Source organism: Scyliorhinus canicula, chromosome 5, assembly GCF_902713615.1.
Source record: "Scyliorhinus canicula chromosome 5, sScyCan1.1, whole genome shotgun sequence".
Lineage (NCBI taxonomy): Eukaryota > Metazoa > Chordata > Chondrichthyes > Carcharhiniformes > Scyliorhinidae > Scyliorhinus > Scyliorhinus canicula.
In genome coordinates, this window is record NC_052150.1 from 223,290,748 (window position 1) to 223,310,446 (window position 19,699).

Here is a 19,699-nt window from a genome sequence, read left to right on the forward strand (position 1 = left end):
ACGACGACCATGAAACCAATTGTCGATTGTTGTAAAAAGCCATCTGGTTCACTAATGTCCTTTAGGGAAGGAAATTTGTCATCCTTACCTGGTCCACATGTGACTTCAGATCCACAGTAATGTGGTTCACTCCTCAGGGGTGGGCAAAAAATGCTGGCCCAACCAGCGACAGCCACATCCCATAAACAAATGAAGAAAAATTTCATTGCAATTTATAAGTAAAACACTGATTCTCATTTGTTTCAATCCTGCAAGGAACACCACCATTCAGATACCATAGCTAAGTGATAGCATTAAAAATAATGGAAACTCTCACTTCTGCCCACATCATAATTATCTGCTCTGATCCTTCGCTGTTTTTCTTCAAGCTCTCATCTAATTCTCTGCGAAATTTCATGATTGAATCAACATCAATAGCAGCTTGCAGTGAAAATAAAGAGCTGTATTTATGTAGCTTCAAGTGCTGAGATGTGCCAGACACGATAAGAGGAACACAGGAACATAGGAATTAGGAGCAGAAGTAGGCAATTCAGCCCATCGAGCCTGCTCTATCATTCCATCAGATCATGGCTGATCTCTTCCTGATCTTATATCCACCTCCCCCACCTGTTCCCCATATCCCTTTAACCTGTTTTTATTATCAGAAATTAAGCTGATGGGTTACTTTTTGAACTGTCAGCACCATTTCTCAGGCAAATGTGAAATCCAATTGTGCACAGATGGGTCCCACAAAGAGCATGGAGGCAATAGCCAGTTTTCTATTAGTTCTGTGAGAACTTTCAGGTCCAGCTTACTGGGTTAAATGTCTCATTGGAAACATAGCCCCACCAACAATGCAGCATTCCTGTCAGTGTCACAGAATTGTAAGAGTGCGGAAGGAGGCCATTCTGCCTATTGAGTTTGCACTGGTTCTCTGAAGGAGAATTCTATCTCGTCCCACAGCCCAGCCTTATCTCCGTAACCTTGAACATTTTCTTTCTTTTCAGATAACTATCAAATTCCCTTTTGAGTACCTCGATCGAACCTGCCCCACCACCCTTTCAAATTTGTTCCAGACTCCAACAACACTCTGGGTGAGAATTGTTTTCCTCACATCACCTGCTCCTTTTGCCAATTATTGTAAACATGCACACTTTATTTATTGATTCTGTCTTGAGTGGGAACAGTTTTCTCACTATTTACCTTGTCCATGCCCCTCAGGATCTTGAATATCTCGTGGGTGAGTCCAGAACTGGAGGCTCTTAAATTTAATATTAGAGGTCGCCCTTAAGGGCAGAGTTGAAGAGAATTATTTTATCTCCGAGGAATGGGCGACTTTACAACTGTCTGCCTCAGATTGCGGTGGAACCGGGGTCACTGAACATTTTTAAGGCAGATAGATTCTTGTTAGACAAGGGAATCTAAGATTATGGGGGGTGGATGGGGGAACATGGAACTCAAACACAAACAAAGCAGCCATGATCGTATTGAATGGCAGAACAGGCTCGAGGGGTCAAATGGCCTACTTCTGTAGCAATGGAGTTTGTAGTGGGGACCAAAGTCATTTTCCTGGACAAAACTTCTACTCATCAATTTCTGAATGTCGCATCAATAATGTGACGTATCAGTCAAGGGGTCAAAACAGGCACTAGAGAGGCTGGTGGCACGAACAAGATGCACAAATTCAATTTTCAGTTTTTCATCTGCAGTAAACAAATGCATCAATCTTTAATGCATAAGTAGAAAGCTCATCAGCAATCTTGAAAATAGATCCAGAGGCATTTGCTCACTGTGCAAGCTTGACGCCAAAATATGGTGCAAAGCTATCCTGCAGCATAATGGCTAGCTACCCTGATCAGGTAATTCCTCGGTGTGTATCGTACATCCTCACCAATATGTTGAAGGCCGCCAGTTTCGGGTCTGAAAAGGACCCGGTCTACGTCAAATTACACTAGAAGGTTAAAGTATCTAATAATATTTGAGCAACAGATGAAGCTCGTCATTGCATGCTGCTGTTACGCAGCGGTGTTTTTCACGAACACGTGCTGCCATCAAGCCAAGAAGACATCCTGCCTATCAACCAATTCAGTAACGTGGTTTATGAATTTCAGTGTCAGTGCGATTCCAGGGCACACATCCCAACGACTGGCATTACTGGAGCATATCAAACAGCACACGCCTTTGCCATAAACAGAGACTGACTGTACTCAGCTAACCTATGCTTGCAAACTCAGAATGCCATGTCTAACGTTAGGTGTCAGTTAGTGCTGCTGCCTCACAGCTCCAGGGACCCGGGTTCAATTACGGCCTCAGGTGACTGTCTGTGTGGAGTATGCACTTTCTCCCCGTGTCTGCGTTGGTTTCCTCTAGGTGTTCCGGTTTCCTTCCACAGTCCAAAGATGTGCAGGTTAGGTAGAGTGGCCATGCTAAAGGGGCTGGTTTAGCTCACAGGACTAAATCTCTGGCTTTTAAAGCAGACCAAGCAGGCCAGAGGCACGGTTCAATTCCCGTACCAGCCTCCCCGGACAGGCGCCAGAATGTGGCGACTAGGGGCTTTTCACAGTAACTTCATTGAAGCCTACTCGTGACAATAAGCGATTTTCATTTCATTTCATTTTCAAATTGCCCCTTTGTGTCTAAAAGGTTGCGTGGAGATACGGGGTTAGGGTGGAGGTGTGGGCTTGGGTACGGTGCTCTTTCCTAGGTGCAGACTCGATGGGCCGAATGGCCTCCTTCTGCACTGTAGGAATTCTATGTCATTCCACAATTGGCACTTTTCAACAAATGCTGCCCAAATGTGATAAGGATCAATAACAACCAATTATACCATCAGTCAGTCTCACAATGTAGCTCACTTACACCTACCAGAAGTTACATATATTCATAAGCAGACAAAAGAATATGGCTGGGCACTGTACCCATTTTTTAAAACCATAGGGGAACAATAACGCTCTGGTGCACTGGCCATAGCAATGTCTCAATCAATCAGATCTGACTTGTGTCATGTGAGAGTACCTTTAAGAAATGGGTGTTTAGAAATGGGTGTGTATATAAATATCGTAGTGAAAGTACCTTTAAGAAATGAGTGTTTCTTACTGCAGTGATGTCAGAGAGTGGGTGGAGCTGGGCTGTCTGTCAGCTTTTTACTTTCGCTTTAGGCTTTTTGCTGCAGGGTGGGTTTGGTTTCATTTTAGTTTTGGAGAAGCTGCAATCACAGCAGGATGTGTCAGAATCTCTGCAAGCTTATGAGTGTTCATTTGCTGATTTCAATGTGGCAACTGTTCGCAGTAGTGAATTTAAACCTTGTGTCTTTCTGCTAAAAGGTATTTTTAAGTCTTATGGATGCTCAAAGGAAAGTAAGAATTACTTAGTGTTGTATTCTTTGGGGGTTGCATTTGAATTAATGGTTGCCAAGATGTTCACTGTTTGTTTTAAAAAGGTTAACTTGAGTTCATAGAATAAACATTGTTTTGCTTTAAAAAATACTTTTCCATTTCTGCTGTACCACACCTGTAGAGTGGGCCGTGTGCTCCCCATACCACAATCCATTAAAAGTTGTGGGTCAGGTGAATTCCATGATACACTTTGGGGTTCTCTAAACTCTGGCCCATAACACTTGCCAACAAATCAGCACCCCATAGGACCGTAAGGTGCGGCAGTAGAAGTAGGAACTTTGGCCCATCTAGTCTGCTCAGCCATTCAAGAGGTCATGACTGATCTGATATGATAATCCTCAAATCCACTTTCCTGCCTTATCCCCACAGCCCTTGTAGATTAAAAATTTGTACCTCAGCCTTGAACATACTTAACGACCCAGTCTTTGATCACTGGTCCAGTGACATAGTCACTATAACACTGTACTCAACATAATGTGGCTTCATTCCTATTTTCTAACCGGTTCCAATTGCTAACATTTCTCCTCTTCTAGTTTGTTCCATTATTACAAACAGAAAGCACAACACCAAATGGCTGGGTAAATATAGCTTCCAGAGGGTGGATCTAACTGTGTATCCATGACTTTATGTATCAGGCACTCTTTATTGTGCTGCCCATTGAGTGTAATAAATATCGATCAGAGGTTGTTGTACTGTTGGCACAAATGACGTAAATAGAAATAGGGATGAGGTCCTGAGGAGTGATTACAGATAGCTCTGAAAAAGGTTAAGAAGCAAGAGCTTGAGGGTGGTAAACTCTGGATTATTTCCAGTGCCACGTGCTACTGAGGGTAAAGACAGGAGATTATTGGAAGATGAATGCGTGGCTAAAGAATTGGTGCAGGGGCAGGGATTCAGACTCTTAGATCATTGGGATCTTTTCTGGGGCAGATGTAACCTCTCTAAGAGGGACGGGTTGCATCTGAACTGGAGGGGCACCAATATCCTGGGGGGGGGGCAGATTTGCGGCTGCTACAAGGGAAGGTTTAAACAAGATTGGCCGGTGGGTGGGATCCTCAGCAGCAGGGAAGCAAATGAGGGGCTGAAAGGAGAAGCAGTACTCAGCAGCAGCAAGCTGGATCGACATGATAGGCAGGAGCACGGCAGGGAGATGAATAGACATGATAGGCAGGAGCATGGCAGGAAGCAGGGAAACCTGCTGGATTAAACTGCATCTATATCAATGTAAGAGGGCTGACAGGTAACGCTGATGAAAGGGCTTGGATAGGTACGTAGGACTGGGATATTATAGCCATAACTGAAACATGGCTAAGGGACAGGACTGGCAGCTTAACATTCCAGAGTACAGGTGCCGTAGATGGGACAGAGGTGGAGGAAAGAGAGGAAGGGGAGTTGCATTTATGATTAAGGGGAGCATCACGGCAGTAGTCAGAGATGAAATAATAATAATAATAATAATAATAATAATAATCGCTTATTGCTTCAATGAAGTTACTGTAAAATGCCCCTAGTCGTCACATTCCGGCGCCTGGTCGGGGAGGCCGGTACGGGAATTGAACACGCGCTGCTGGCCTTGTTCTGCATTCCAAGCCAGCTGTTTAGCCAATTATGCTAAACCAACCCCCCGAGGGAACACCCAGCCAGGCTTTGTGGGTAGAACTAAGAAATAAGAAGGGGATGGTGACCTTATAGGGGCTGTACTATAGTCAAAGGGAATTAGAAGAACAGATATGCAGGGAGATTGGGGAGACTGCAGGAGTAATAGGGTTGTCATTGGAAGGGATTTTAATTTTCCGAACATAGACTGGGACGGCCATAGTGTTAAGGGCTTAGATGGGGTGGAATTTGTTAAGTGTGTTCAGGAAGATTTCCTCAGGCAGTATGTGGAGGGTCCTACTCGGGAAAGGGCAAAACCTAATCTACTCTTGGGAGATATGGCAGGGCAGGTGAAGGTGGGGGATCACTTTGGGGCCAGTGACCATAGATTTCAGCATCTTCCCTACTACCGAAGTTAAGCTCACTGGCCTATAATTACCCGCTTTCTGCCTACCTCCTTTTTTTTTTTATTATTTTTTTTTATTTATTTTTTTTTATAAATTTAGAATATCCAATTCATTTTTTCCAATTAAGGGGCAATTTTACGTGGCCAATCCACCTAACCTGCACATCTTTGGGTTGTGGGGGTGAAACCCACGCAGACACGGGGAGAATGTGCAAACTCCTCACAGACAGTGACCCAGGGCCGGGATTCGAACCCGGGTCCTCAGCGCCGTAGGCAGCAATGCTAACCACTGTGCCACCGTGCCGCCCCTTCCTTTTTTAAACAGTGGTGTCACGTTTGCTAATTTCCAATCCGCCGGGACCACCCCAGAGTCTAGTGAATTTTGGTAAATCATCATTAGCGCATCTGCAATTTCCCTAGCCATCTCTTTTAGCACTCTGGGATGCATTCCATCAGGGCCAGGAGACTTGTCTACCTTTAGCCCCATTAGCTTGCCCATCACTACCTCCTTAGTGATAACAATCATCTCAAGGTCCTCACCTGTCATAGCCTCATTTCTATCAGTCACTGGCATATTATTTGTGTCTTCCACTGTGAAGACCAACCCAAAAAACCTGTTCAGTTCCTCAGCCATTTTCTCATCTCCCATTATTAAATCTCCCTTCCTCATCCTCTAAAGGACCAATATTTACCTTAGCCACTCTTTTTTTGTTTTATATATTTGTAGAAACTTTTACTGTCTGTTTTTATATTCTGAGCAAGTTTACTCTCATAATCTATCTTACTCTTCTTTACAGCTTTTTTAGTAGCTTTCTGTTGCCCCCTAAAGATTTCCCAGTCCTCTAATCTACCACTAATCTTTGCCACTTTGTATGCTTTTTCCTTCAATTTGATACTCTCCCTTATTTCCTTAGATATCCACGGTCGATTTTCCCTCTTTCTACCGTCCTTCCTTTTTGTTGGTATAAACCTTTGCTGAGCACTGTGAAAAATCGCTTGGAAGGTTCTCCACTGTTCCACCATGAAGTCTTTGCTCCCAGTCTACCTAAGCTAGTTCTTCTCTCATCCCATTGTAATCTCATTTGTTTAAGCACAAAACACTAGTGTTTGATTTTACCTTCTCACTCTCCATCTGTATTTTAAATTCCACCATATTGTGATCGCTCCTTCCGAGAGGATCCCTAACTATGAGATTACTAATCAATCCTGACTCATTACACAGGACCAGATCTAGGACCGCTTGTTCCCTTGTAGGTTCCATTACATACTGTTCTAGGAAACTATCACAGATACATTCCATAAACTCCTCAAGGTTTCCTTGACCGACCTGGTTAAACCAATCGACATGTAGATTAAAATCCCCCATGATAACTGCGGTACCATTTCTACACGCATCAGTTATTTCTTTGTTTATTGCCTTCCCCACCATAATGTTACTATTTGGTGGCCTATAGACTACTCATATCAGTGACTTTTTCACTTTACTATTCCTGATTTCCACCCAAATGGATTCAACCATATCATCCACAGCACCGATGTCATCCCTTACTATTGCCCGGATGTCATCCTTAAATAACAGAGCTATACCACCTCCCTTACCATCCACTCTGTCCTTCCGAATAGTTTGATACCCGTGGATATTTAACTCCCAGTCGTGACCATCCTTTAACCATGTTTCAGTAATGGCCACTAAATCATAGTCATTCACGATGATTTGCGCCATCAACTCATTTACCTTATTCCGAATACTACGAGCATTCAGGTAAAGTACACTTAGTACACTTATGTTGGCTTTTATACCTCTGTTTTGAATCTTAACACCTCGATCAGTAACCTCTCTAAGTTATATTTCCTCTTAACTTTTCTCCTAATTTTCCTTGTCGTTGAACCCATATCTTCATGTAACCGCGTCGTTTACCATTTATGTTTTTATTTCCCTTTTGATTCCTTTTAGTATTACTGAGCCTATTCACTGAGCTCCCCTCAGTCACTGTACCTTGTACTGTCGCCCTTTTTGATTTTTGACTCTGTCTTCTCTGCCTTACACTTTCCCCCTTACTGCTTTTTGTTTCTGTCCCTGTTTTACTACCTTCCGACTTCCTGCATCGGTTCCCATCCCCCTGCCACATTAGTTTAAACCCTCCCCAACAGCTCTAGTTCAGGTGCCTGATTCTCTAAAGGTGGAGTCACAGGCGGACAGGGCAGTGAAGGCGGCTTTTGGCATGCTGGCCTTCATCAGTCAGGGCATTGAGTATCGAAGTTGGGAAGTTATGTTGCAGTTGTACAGGATGTTGGTGAGGCCACATCTGCAGTATAGTGTTTAGTTTTGGCAATCTTGCTGTCGAAAGTAAACTGGAGAGAGTGACGAAGAGATTTCCAAGGATGTTGTCAGGACTCTAGGGACTGAGTCAGAGGGAGAGGCTGGACAGGTTAGGACTTTTTTCTTTGCAGCGTAGGAGACTGAGGGGTGAACTTATCGAGATGTATAAGATCATGAGAGGCATGGATAAGGTGAATGCACTCAGCCTTTTCCCCCAGAGTTGGGGAATCGAGAACTAGAGGGCATAGATTTAAGTTGGGGGGGGGGGGGGGGGGGGGGCGCGGAGAGAGAGAGAGAGAGAGAGAGAGAGAGAGAGAGAGAGAGAGAGAGAGAGAGAGAGAGAGAGAGAGAATTAATGGGAACCTGAGGACCACATTTTTTACAGAGGGTGGTACGTATGTGGAATGAGCTGCTGGAGGAAGTGGTTGAGGAAGGGACCCTTGACAACATTTAAAAGGCATTTAGACAGATAGATGGATAGGAATGGTTTAAAGGGATATGGGCCAAATTGGGTTAGCTTAGATGGGCTTTTTGGTTGGCATGGACCAGTTTGGGATGAAGGGTCTGTCTCCGTGCTGTTGATTCTATGATTGGTCCCGTGTGCGTGAGTGTTTATATCTAACTTACCCCATAAGTCGAATAAATAAGCTATTCTGCAAATTCATGAGCAGTTTTTTATTTTGACACTTGGTAGTACGGTATTTATAATACTAGTATTGCTAAAAATTAGACTTATTTTTTCAATTCTTTTATAAGATGTGAATGCTATTGGCAAAGCCAGCACTATTGCCCATCTCTAATTGCACTCGAGCTGGTGGTGCTTCACTGCAGTCCACGTGGTGTAGGTGCACCCACAGCACCGTTAATAATAATAATAATAATAATAATAATAATAGCTTATTGTCAGAAGTAGGCTTCAATGAAGTTACTGTGAAAAGCCGCTAGTCGCCACATTGCGGCGCCTGTTCGGGGAGGCTGGTACGGGAATTGAACCGTGCTGCTGGCATTGTTCTGCATTGCAAGCCAGCTATAGGGAGTTGCAGGATGACCCAGTGACAGTTTCAAGTGAGGATGCTGAAAAGACTTACAGACGAACCCCCAGGTGATGGTGTCCCATGTGTCGGCTGCCCTTGTCTTTCTTGATGATCGTGGTCATGGGTTTGGAAGGTTAGATCTAAGGAGCCTTGGTGAGTTACTGCAGTGCATCTAGTAGATGGTACACACCACTGCCACTGTGAAGGGAGTGAATGTTCAGGGTGGTTGAAAGGGTGCCAATCAAGCGGGGCTGCTTTGTCCTGGATGATGTCGAGCTTCTGGAGTGTTGTTGGAGCTGCACTCATCCAGGCAAGTGGAGAGTATTCCATACACTTCTGACTTATGCCTGGTAGATGGTGGACAGGCTTTGGAGGGTCAGCAGGGGAGTTGCCCCCAGCAGGATCCCAAGCATCTGACCTGCTCCGGTAGCCCCACTTTTTATATGGCTGGTCCAGTTCAGTTTCTGGTCAATTATATCCCCAAGGATGTCGACAGTGGGGGATTCAGTTATCAGAATGTCAAGAGTTGACTTCTGGTTGCAGCTATGCCCGGGTCGGTCGCATGGTCGGCAGCTCCCGCCAACAACGGACTTTTGGGCCCTTGTACGGGGCTCCAACGGCACTTGGACGACGATTCCCGGTGTGGGAAGGAAACAGTGAGGATCCCCCAGCACTGTACGGAGTGGACTAGGAGTGGGGCGATCAAAAAGGCAGCTTTGGCAAAGAGAGGAGAACGGCCGCGAATAAGCAAGATGGCGGCCGGCGTGGATCAGGCAGCGTGGGCCCAGTAGTCACGGGAGCAGCAGGAGTTTCTTAGGAGCTGCTTCACCAAGTTAAAGGCGGAGATGTTGGCCCCTATGAAGGCTTCTATTGAAAGGTTGGTGGAGACCCAGAAGATGCAGCGGACGGTGATCAAGGAGGCGCAGCAAAAGGCCTCTGACAACGAGGACGAGATTTTGGGCCTGGCGGTTATAGTGGAGGCGCACAAGACCCTGCACAAAAGATGGCAGGAGAAGCTGGAAGACCTTGAAAATAGGTCGAGGAGGCAGAACTTGTGAATTCTGGGTCTCTTTGAAGGCGCAGAGGGGTCAGATGCGAGTGCGTTTGTGACCACGATGCTGGGAACGCTGATGGGCGCGAGGGCCTTCCCGCAGCCCCTGGAGCTGAACGGGCGCACAGAGTCCTGACAAGGAAGCCTAAGGCGAACGAGTCGCCGAGAGCTATGATGGTAAGGTTCCACCGCTTCACCGACAAGGAGTGTGTCCTGCGATGGGCAAAGAAGGAGCGAAGCAGTAAGTGAAAGAACTGTGAGATCCATATCTACCAGGACTGGGGTGCAGATCTGGCTAAGAGGCATGCGGGATTCAACCAGGCCAAGACGGTTCTCCACAGCAAAGGGGTGAAGTTCGGGCTGCTACAACCGGCGAGGCTGTGGGTCATGTACCAAGACCGGCACCATCGATACGCCGGATGAACATAGAACATAGAACGATACAGCGCAGTACAGGCCCTTCGGCCCTCAATGTTGCACCGACATGGAAAAAAAAAACTAAAGGCCATCTAACCTACACTATGCCCTTATCATCCATATGCTTATCCAATAAACTTTTAAATGCCCTCAATGTTGGCGAGTTCACTACTGTTGCAGGTAGGGCATTCCACGGCCTCACCACTCTTTGCGTAAAAAACCCACCTCTGACCTCTGTCCTATATCTATTACCCCTCAATTTAAGGCTATGTCCCCTCATGATAGCCACCTCCATCCGCGGGAGAAGGCTCTCGCTGTCCACCCTATCTAACCCTCTGATCATTTTGTATGCCTCTATTAGGTCACCTCTTAACCTTCTTCTCTCTAACGAAAACAACCTCAAGTCCATCAGCCTTTCCTCATAAGATTTTCCCTCCATACCAGGCAACATCCTGGTAAATCTCCTCTGCACCCGTTCCAAAGCTTCCACGTCCTTCCTATAATGAGGCGACCAGAACTGTACGCAATACTCCAAATGCGGCCGTACTAGAGTTTTGTACAACTGCAACATGACCGCATGGCTCCGGAACTCAATCCCTCTACCAATAAAGGCCATCACACCATAGGCCTTCTTCACAACCCTATCAACCTGGGTGGCAACTTTCAGGGATCTATGTACATGGACACCGAGATCCCTCTGCTCATCCACACTACCAAGAATTTTACCATTAGCCAAATATTCCGCATTCCTGTTATTCTTTCCAAAGTGAATCACCTCACACTTCTCCACATTAAACTCCATTTGCCACCTCTCAGCCCAGCTCTGCAGCTTATCTATGTCCCTCTGTAACCTGCAACATCCTTCCGCACTGTCTACAACTCCACCGACTTTAGTGTCGTCTGCAAATTTACTTACCCATCCTTCTGCTCCCTGAGGCGTGGACTTTTATTAAGAAGAAGCTGGACTTGAATTAATGGACTGCTGCATGTTGTTGGGGCACCCTGGTGGGGCGATGGGGGCAGTGTTATGTTGGTTTTCCCTCGTGTCTTCTTTTTTTTTGCCCCTTTGTTCTGGACCCTTGAGGTTCTGGGTCTGTATGCTGTTTGTATAGAGCTGCGTCACAGGCGGTGGTACGGGCCGGTCAGCGAGAGCAGTTTGCGGGATGGGGGGGGGTTGCTCATCGTTGGGGATAGCACCCGAAGTTTGAGCTTTTTTCTCCTGACACACTGGAATAAGGGGCTCTCTCTCCCTCACTTGGTTTGGGTTGGGGTGGGGGGGGGGGGGGGGGGGGGGAAGAGGGGGAAGGTTGGAGACACATAGAGGGAGCCAACAGTGGGATTGGAGGTAGAGGCGGGAGCGGCCGGGGTCAGCATGAGTCAGCTGACTTACAGGAGAGCAATGGGGGGGGGGGAAGTGGGGTTAAGCGGATGCTTGACTTAGGAGAGAGGGATCGAGGGGGTGGGGGGGGGGGCTGGAGGGCTGGGATGCTGCTTTGCTGGCTGTAGGGGAAGCAACTTTCGGAGTCAAAGGGGGAGTCGGGACAGGGGGGCCTCCCGCTGGGGGGCTGGAATGTGCAGGAGGCGCGGACACGTGGCTGGCCTAAAAAAGGCGATGGTTAGTCGGCGGGGGGCGGGTAATCAACCCTCCGACCAGGCTGATCACATGGAACGTGAGGGGCCTGAATGGGCCGGTCAAGAGGGCCTGTGTTCTCGCACTTAAAGGGGCTAAAGGCAGACGTAGCCACGCTACAATAAACGCATCTGAAGCTCACTGATCAAACCAGGCTGAGGAAGGGATGGGTGGGGCAGGTCGCGAAAACCAGGGGGGTCGCAATCTTGGTGAGCAAACGGGTGGCATTTGAGGCGGGGGGTATTGTGGCGGATAAAGGGGGTAGATATATCATGGTGAGTGGCAAGCTGCAGGGGACCCGGGTGGTGGTAGTGAACATGTATGCCCCGAATTGGGACAATGCGGATTTTATGAAGCGAATGTTGAGTAAATTCCGGACCTGGAGTCATGCAGTCTGGTAGTTTATGGACCAGATGGGAGGAGTGGACCTGTGGAGATTCGCTCGGCCAAGGGCGAAGGAGTTTTCTTTTTTCTCCCATGTCCACAAAGTGTACTAGCGGATTGAGTTTTTTGTGATGAGCAGGGCGCTAATCCTGAGAGTGGAGGGGGTAGAGTACTCAGCCATTGCGGTCTCGGACCATGCTCCGCACTGGGTGGAGTTGAGGCTGGGAGCGGAGAGAGGTCAACGCCCTCTCTGGAGACTGGACGTAGGACTATTGGCGGATGAGGAAGTCTCTGGGCCGATTAGGAGGAGTATCCAAAACTATGTGGCGACCAATGATACAGGGGAGGTTTCAGTGAGTATGGTCTGGGAGGCACTGAAGGCAGTTATCAATGGGGGAGCTAATTTCTATCAGGGCCTACAGAGAGAAGAGGGATAGGATGGAGAGAGAGAGGTTGGTGGGGGAGATACTCGGGGTGGACAGGAGGTATGTGGAGTCCCCCGAGGAGGGGCTGCTAAGGGAGCGCCGGAGCCTGCAGGCGGAGTTTGACTTGCTTACCACAGGGAAGGCAGAGGCTCAGTTGAGGAAGTTACAAGGAGCGGTGTACGAGAATGGGAAGGCAAGTAGGATGCTGGCGCACCAACTACGGAAGAGAGAGGCGGCCAGGGAAATTGGGGGAATTAGGGATGGGGGGGGGGGGGGTAACAAGGTCTGAGCTCGGAAAGGATCAATGAGGCCCTGCACAAGCTCAACCTAACTCGGCTTGTGGATCAGATGGAGGGGGACTTTAAGAGGTGGGACATGCACCCGCTTTCCGTGGCGGGCAGGGTGCAGTCCGTGAAGATGACGGTCCTCCCCAGGTTCTTGTTCGTCTTCCAGTGCCTTCCCATCCTCATCCCCAAGTCCTTCTTCAAGCGGGTGAACAGGATTATCACGGGATTTGTGTGGGCAAACAAGACCCCGCGTGTTAAAAGACTATTCTTAGAGCGCAGTCGGGGGGGGCTGGCGCTGCCGAACTTCTGCAGTTATTATTGGGCAGCGAACATATCCATGATTCGGAAACGGGTAGTAGAGAGGGGGGGGGCTGCGTGGAAGCAGCGTCTTGCAGGGATACTAGCTTGGGGGCACTGATAACGGCTCCGCTGTCGTTCTTGCCGGCACAGTACACCACGAGCCCGGTGGTGATGGCGGCACTGAGATCTGGGGTCACTGGAGAAGGCACGGGGGTAGGTAGGGGCCTCAGTCTGGACCCCGATACGAAACAACCACAGGTTCGTGCCGGGTAGAATAGACGGAGGGTTTCTAAGCTGGCACAGAGCGGGTATCAAAAGGATGGGGGACTTGTTTATAGATGGGACTTTTGCTAACCTGAAGGCTCTGGAGGAGAAATTCAGGTTGCTCCCGGGGAATACTTTTAGGTACCTGCAAGTCCGCGCTTTCTTGAAGAAGCAGGTGGTGGAATTTTCACTGCTACCTTCCCGCAGGATATAGGACAGGGTGGTCTCAGGCATGTGGGTAGGAGACGGAAAGGTATCAGACATATACCAGGAGCTGCAGGAGGCGGAGGAGGCCTCGGCGGAGGAGCTGATGGTCAAGTGGGAGGAGGAGCTGGGTGAGGAGCTGGAGGAGGGCATGTGAGCAGACACCCTGGGCAGGGTCAATTCCTCCTCATCTTGTGCCAGGCTTAGCTTGATTCACTTTAAGGTGGTCCACCGGGCGCACATGACAGCGGCAAGAATGACCAAGTTCTTTGGGGTGGTGGACAGGTATGTGAGGTGTTCAGGGAGCCCAGCAAACCATGTCTATATGTTTTGGGCATGCCCGGCGCTTAAAAAATTCTGGCGAGGCTTTGCAAAGGGGAACTGTATGGGTTGTGGATAGATTTTACTTGTAAATGGTAGTTATTCCACCTTGTTTTGTTAAGTTGTTAATTTTTTTTCCCCTTCTTTTAGTAGTGGTTTTGTAAAAATTCTGTAAAATTTTGAATAAAAATAAGTTTAAAAAAAAAGAATGTCAAGAGTCAGTGCTTCGATTCTCTCTTGTTGGAGATGGCCAATTCCTGGGACTTTTGTGGTGTGAACATTATCTGCCATTTTTCAGCCCAAACCTGGATACTGACCAGTTCTTGCTGCATTTGTACACGGACTGCTTCAGTATCTGAGTCGTGAATGGTGCTGAACATTGTGCAGTCATCAGTGAACATCCCCATTTCTGACCTTATGATGGAGGGACGGTCATGGATAGAACAGCTGAAGGTGGCTGGGCTGAGGACACTATCCTGAGGAACTCCTGCAGTGATGTCCTGGAGCTAAGATGATTGATTCCCTAATGACTGAGTTGCTGAGTTGCTGACACAGCACGAACCCAGTGTGATACTGAGAAAATGGGAATGTCGCTGGAAGTTGCAGTTAATTGCCTAATTATCCACTTTGAGACAGTGGAGCGGCCGGGGGGGGTGTGTCAAAGGGCCTGGTAAAAAGGGCCAAGAACTCTGCTTCTCTCTCTCTCCACAATTGCAATCTGACCTGCTGAGCATATCCAGCATGTTCTGCTTTTGTTTTAGATTTTCAACATCGCATCATTTTGCTGTGATGCTACTCATAAGATAATAGGTTTGGTCTGCAGTGAGCTAGTCACACCACCAGAACACTGGGAGCACGAGGGGGAAAGAAGAAAAATATGGCCAATATGCCCATTTTAGGATTCAGTTGCTGACGTATCTGTTGATTGTGCGGGAAGGCGGAATCTGGTCAAGCTTTCCGGTGAAGACTCCCAATTATTACTTCTGTAGAATTGCATTCGCGACCTGTAGCGTCACTGGCACAGCCCATAGAACCACTTGGCAGCAGGAAATGTGCTGTCAACAGAGGCAGGGAGTAGAGAGGAAAACAGGTAGTGAATTGTACACGGCGTCGTCATAAGTTACATAACCGAACAATGCAGCATTCTCCACGTGAAACATTTACAGTTGGGATTGTGACCGCCAGTGTCGCTTTACACACACAGGTTCATTTGATAGGCTGCACAGGTTTCTGGGGAAAACCTCACTCTGATACCAGAACAAACTCGATTTTTTTGGAATAAAAATGTACAGCTGTTCGCACAGCATCCAATAGACGGGCGGTTAGTAACGATGTTGGGAGGGGCCCTCTGTGAGAGATTAATGCAAGTTTTTTTTTATTAACTCTGAAGCTTGTAATTTTGATGCTCTGCAGAACATCGGCAAATCATTTTGAAATCGGCTTCTTGGCACAGTCTGGTTATCCACCCCATCTTCAGAGACAGTATTTTCGGATCCAGTGATCAGACTGGCAGCACACAGGCACAAAAAGATCTCCAAGAAATACCCAAGAAATTTTATTTCTTGCCACGTTGTAAAATGCAAATCCGCTTCACATTTTTAACAATGGTGTCCTATTATTCCGTGAGAAGTGCTGTACCTACAAAAGATTATTGCGTCTCATGGTGTAGTGTGTGTTTGTGTGTGTGTGTGTGTGTGCTTTAAGACCAGACAGCAATGAAGGAGGACATACAAGTCGACAAAGGTGCTCGGTTTTCATTTATTAACTAAGGCCATTTGCAGATCAGGTCAGAAAGATGCAGTGAAAGGCGTTTTCTGTCCTGATACATCAGTCCATTAATAAACATGATGTTAACATGCATGTAGCTGGGATAAAACATATATATTGTACCACGCAGACAGTCTATCACTATACCTGCAGTTTACATCAGTAGAAGCTAGATGTGTATGAACAATAAGTAATACATTGGTTAATAAAAGATTAAAGTAAGATTACCACAAAAATAAAAGGCCCTAACCCAGTATCACAGAGAGTTTACTGAAAGCCTGGCTCACATTAGAACCAGATTCTCAAAGAAGGAAAATTAGAGATTACACATCAAACCATAAGCATTTCAGCACAAGCTGGTCTCAAGCTCTGCCCCATATTTAAAACAAACTATTCTTTCAGATCATTTAGTCTTCAAGAACCTTTCTTCAAGAGGAAAGAGAAAAGAAGACTGCCAAACCTCAGCCCATGACAAATGAAACCTCATCCCAACACTCCACAGTGACGGCTCTACAGTCTGCCCTGGAACTCTTTCAAAACGGAAGAATGCATTCAGCTGCAGTCGCCAAGGGAACAGCAGCGCGACGCAGACTGTGAAAGGCCCACTTGAGCTAAGAGTGGGAGCACCCGCTTCACAGACACGCTGCACACACTGTCAGTCAGTCACACCAAAGGGCTTCAATAACCTGCATCTAAATCTACTGTTATTCCCAGCTTTGTTCCCAAACCTAAGTGGAATTTTTTGACATATATGAACGGGCCCAACCCAGAGAGTGCAGCCACCCGCAAAATCTAACTATTAGACAGTGTGGAAGGCATTCCTCAATGTTAGTTCCTGCTTGAAGGCAGGGACTGTGTCAGCACTCACTGCAGCAATGGCTCACTTCTCTCTGGCAACATGACCACCTAACATCCACTTGGTTCCTCCCCTTACATTGTTAAAACCCATTCCCCTGATCCTCTGCAATTTGTTAAACCACCATGGCAGTTTGGATAAAACTGAAGTCAGTAAATCTGGTATTGTTGGGCAGGAACAAAGGAAAATAGCCCCCCAAAAAAAGCTGTGGTAATGGCCCACGTCATATATTAATGTCCTTCAAGGAACAGAAGCTGGTGTGATCCAGTCCCACACTACACAGTTAACACCCCTCAGGCGCGAGCAATGAAGACAGACTTGCGAGCATAACCTACATCCCAGTGAAAATAACAGAAAGAGAGGAAAATTCGAATAATAATAATAGCTTATTGTCACGAGTAGGCTTCAATGAAGTTACTGTGAAAAGCCCCTAGTCGCCACATTCCGGCACCTGTTCGGGGAGGCAGAGTACAGTACATCTGGGGCTGGTTTAGCGCACTGGACTAAATCGCTGGCTTTTAAAGCAGACCAGGGCAAGCCAGCAGCACGGTTCAATTCCCGTACCAGCCTCCCCGAACAGGCGCCGGAATGCGGCGAGTAGGGGCTTTTCACAGTAACTTAGTTGAAGCCTACTCATGACAATAAGCAATTTTCATTTTTTTCATTCATTTCATCTCATGCAGCTTTACCAGCATAGCCTCGTCATATAACAGCAGTGCAGAGAAGGGGGGGGGGGGGGGGAACAAAGACAATACAGGAACCATTCAGGCCCTTGAGCCCGACCGCCATTTAATTAGATTATGGCTGATCATCATTTTAGGTCCATTCATCTGCTTGGATCAGTATCCCTCAATATATTTACCTCACAACAATCTATTATTTCCATTTTAAAGTTTTCAACATCAACACCACTTCCCTTGGTGTGAAAGTCAAGAAATCAGCAACAGGAGTAGATCATACAGCCCAACAAGCCATCAATACCATCATTCTATATGATCTTGGGCTTCAACCCTATTTTCCCACCCACTTTCCTAAATCCCTTGATTCCCTGAGACACCGAAATCTATCGACCAGATGCCTATCCCCAGCCATGAATATATTCAACAATGGAGCATGCACAACCCTCTGGGGCTAGAGAATTCCAAAAGAAAGAATAAAACGTGAAGTGTTTCCTGACATAACTCTTGAACTTAAAAACAGCTTATAAAAGAACTGAAATGAATAACGGAAAATTAACAAGTAAATCTGGCTTAATTCAATCATCTAATATCCCTGAATTGTGAGACTAAGGATTAAGCACTCTGTAAAATGTCAGCAGAACTCGAAGACTGAATCACAGCCTGTGCTAACTGCGTGTTACCGAATCATTATTTATTTTAAATTAACAAGCACTTTACCATTATTTGCAATGCTGTTTTAATGCCAGCTATCTTCAAAATAATCTCTAACAAGAGCTGTATTTAAAAAATATATATATATTTAAAATTATAAAACAAGCAGTTATATTTTCTTTAGTGGATGAAACAACAAAACTGAGCTGGGCTGGCTCTTCAGCACTGCTTTGAGTCCTGTCACTGTAGAAAATACGAGTTCAGAGGTCCAATTACCGAGATTTCTCGAGGGTACAATAACATTCTTAGATCGATCTGCTTCTGATTCAAGATCCGTACAAACAAGTGTTAATAAATTGAAAAGAAAAAATAACTTGGTTTCTCATTCCCCCACTGTGAAATAAATTTCTTTAAAAGTGAATAAACAAAATGCAGTAAAAATATTGGATTGCTCTCTGTGGCAAGGGGTCCTGTTAAATAATGAATTCATTTTTATTAGCCTCTAGTTAGATAGAATAGATGAGCATCTCTTAACAGAATGCAGACCATTACAGTACAATTAGAGGAGCAATTCTCAATTTTGAAAACATTGATTGACTAAAGATTTGGTTCTGTAATAGTTTTGATTGTGAAAAATAATGATTGGTCTGACTGTGAAGCTTTGCAGTGTTAGCAGTGGTCGGGGAAACTTTGTCAAGTCAGCTGAACTTTGCTGAAGCAGACGACTTTAACTCCTCACCTGTACCCAGAAATAAAATTCACTTCAATCCCTCGCTGCAGCGGCAGCAGGCTGACTAAAATACAACCAGGGCAGCTACTCATTTTCGTTTGAGTTTTAATGGATTTTCCCCTTCTTTCTCCTCACATGCTGCCACTTTTGGCAATTTTATCTAAAAAAAACCATGACGGCAATGTATCTTGAGCTATGATATTTTCAACAGGCAGCCAAAGATACTGGGCAGGATTCACCAGAGAATCCCGTCTGATGCCCAAATCAGGGGCGACGCTGGTTTGGCGACAGTTTTCTAACCTCCGCCCCCTCCAAAATGGCGTTGCTGTGTCGGACGGCGTTGATGTGTCACGAAGGCGCTCCTCCAATGCTCTGCCCCCAATGGACTGGGTCCCTGACTGCGAGGGACGCGTGTGGTCTCAGCGGTCATGAACCTGGCGTGGTGGCTGCGGATTGTGTCCAGCACCACCACAGCCGAATGGGAGCCATGCTGCTGACCGGGAGGGAGGGTCTGCGAGGGCTGGGAGGACTGGCATAGGTGGCCAAGGGTGTGGCTAATTATCAGGTCATGTCCGCGGACGGCCGGCGCCATGTTGTACGGCGCGACTGCTGCAGGCTATTGCCGTGCGCATACGCGGCCACAGACCTGGCCATTCTCCAGGCATTTATATCGCGCGAGTTTACTCAGCGTAGCTGCTAACCCCTGACCGGTCGCAGAATCAGTGAGGGTTCGGCACCAATTTTGCCGCTGTAAAACGCCACAGTTTCCACGCCGGCGTCGACACATAGCCTCCAAAACGGTAAATCCAGCCCCATACCTGTGGGTGAAGGAGGGTAACAAATATCATACCTCCAACCCTGCAGAATCCTCTAATTTCACTGGCAATTGATTCCATCATCTTTGATTTGGCCCCTTGCACGTATTAATTCAAATGCACAGCTCGCTGAACAGTCATTTTAAGATTCATTAGGCCAGAAAGCTGTGAGCTCACCTACTGACAA

General features: G+C 46.7%; 1 protein-coding gene across 7 annotated transcripts in view; it reads right to left on the minus strand.

Annotated features, from left to right (window-relative positions):
- Positions 1 to 19,699, minus strand: part of arhgap39 (Rho GTPase activating protein 39) — a 632,129-nt gene that overhangs the window by 363,402 nt on the left and 249,028 nt on the right. The window lies entirely within an intron of this gene.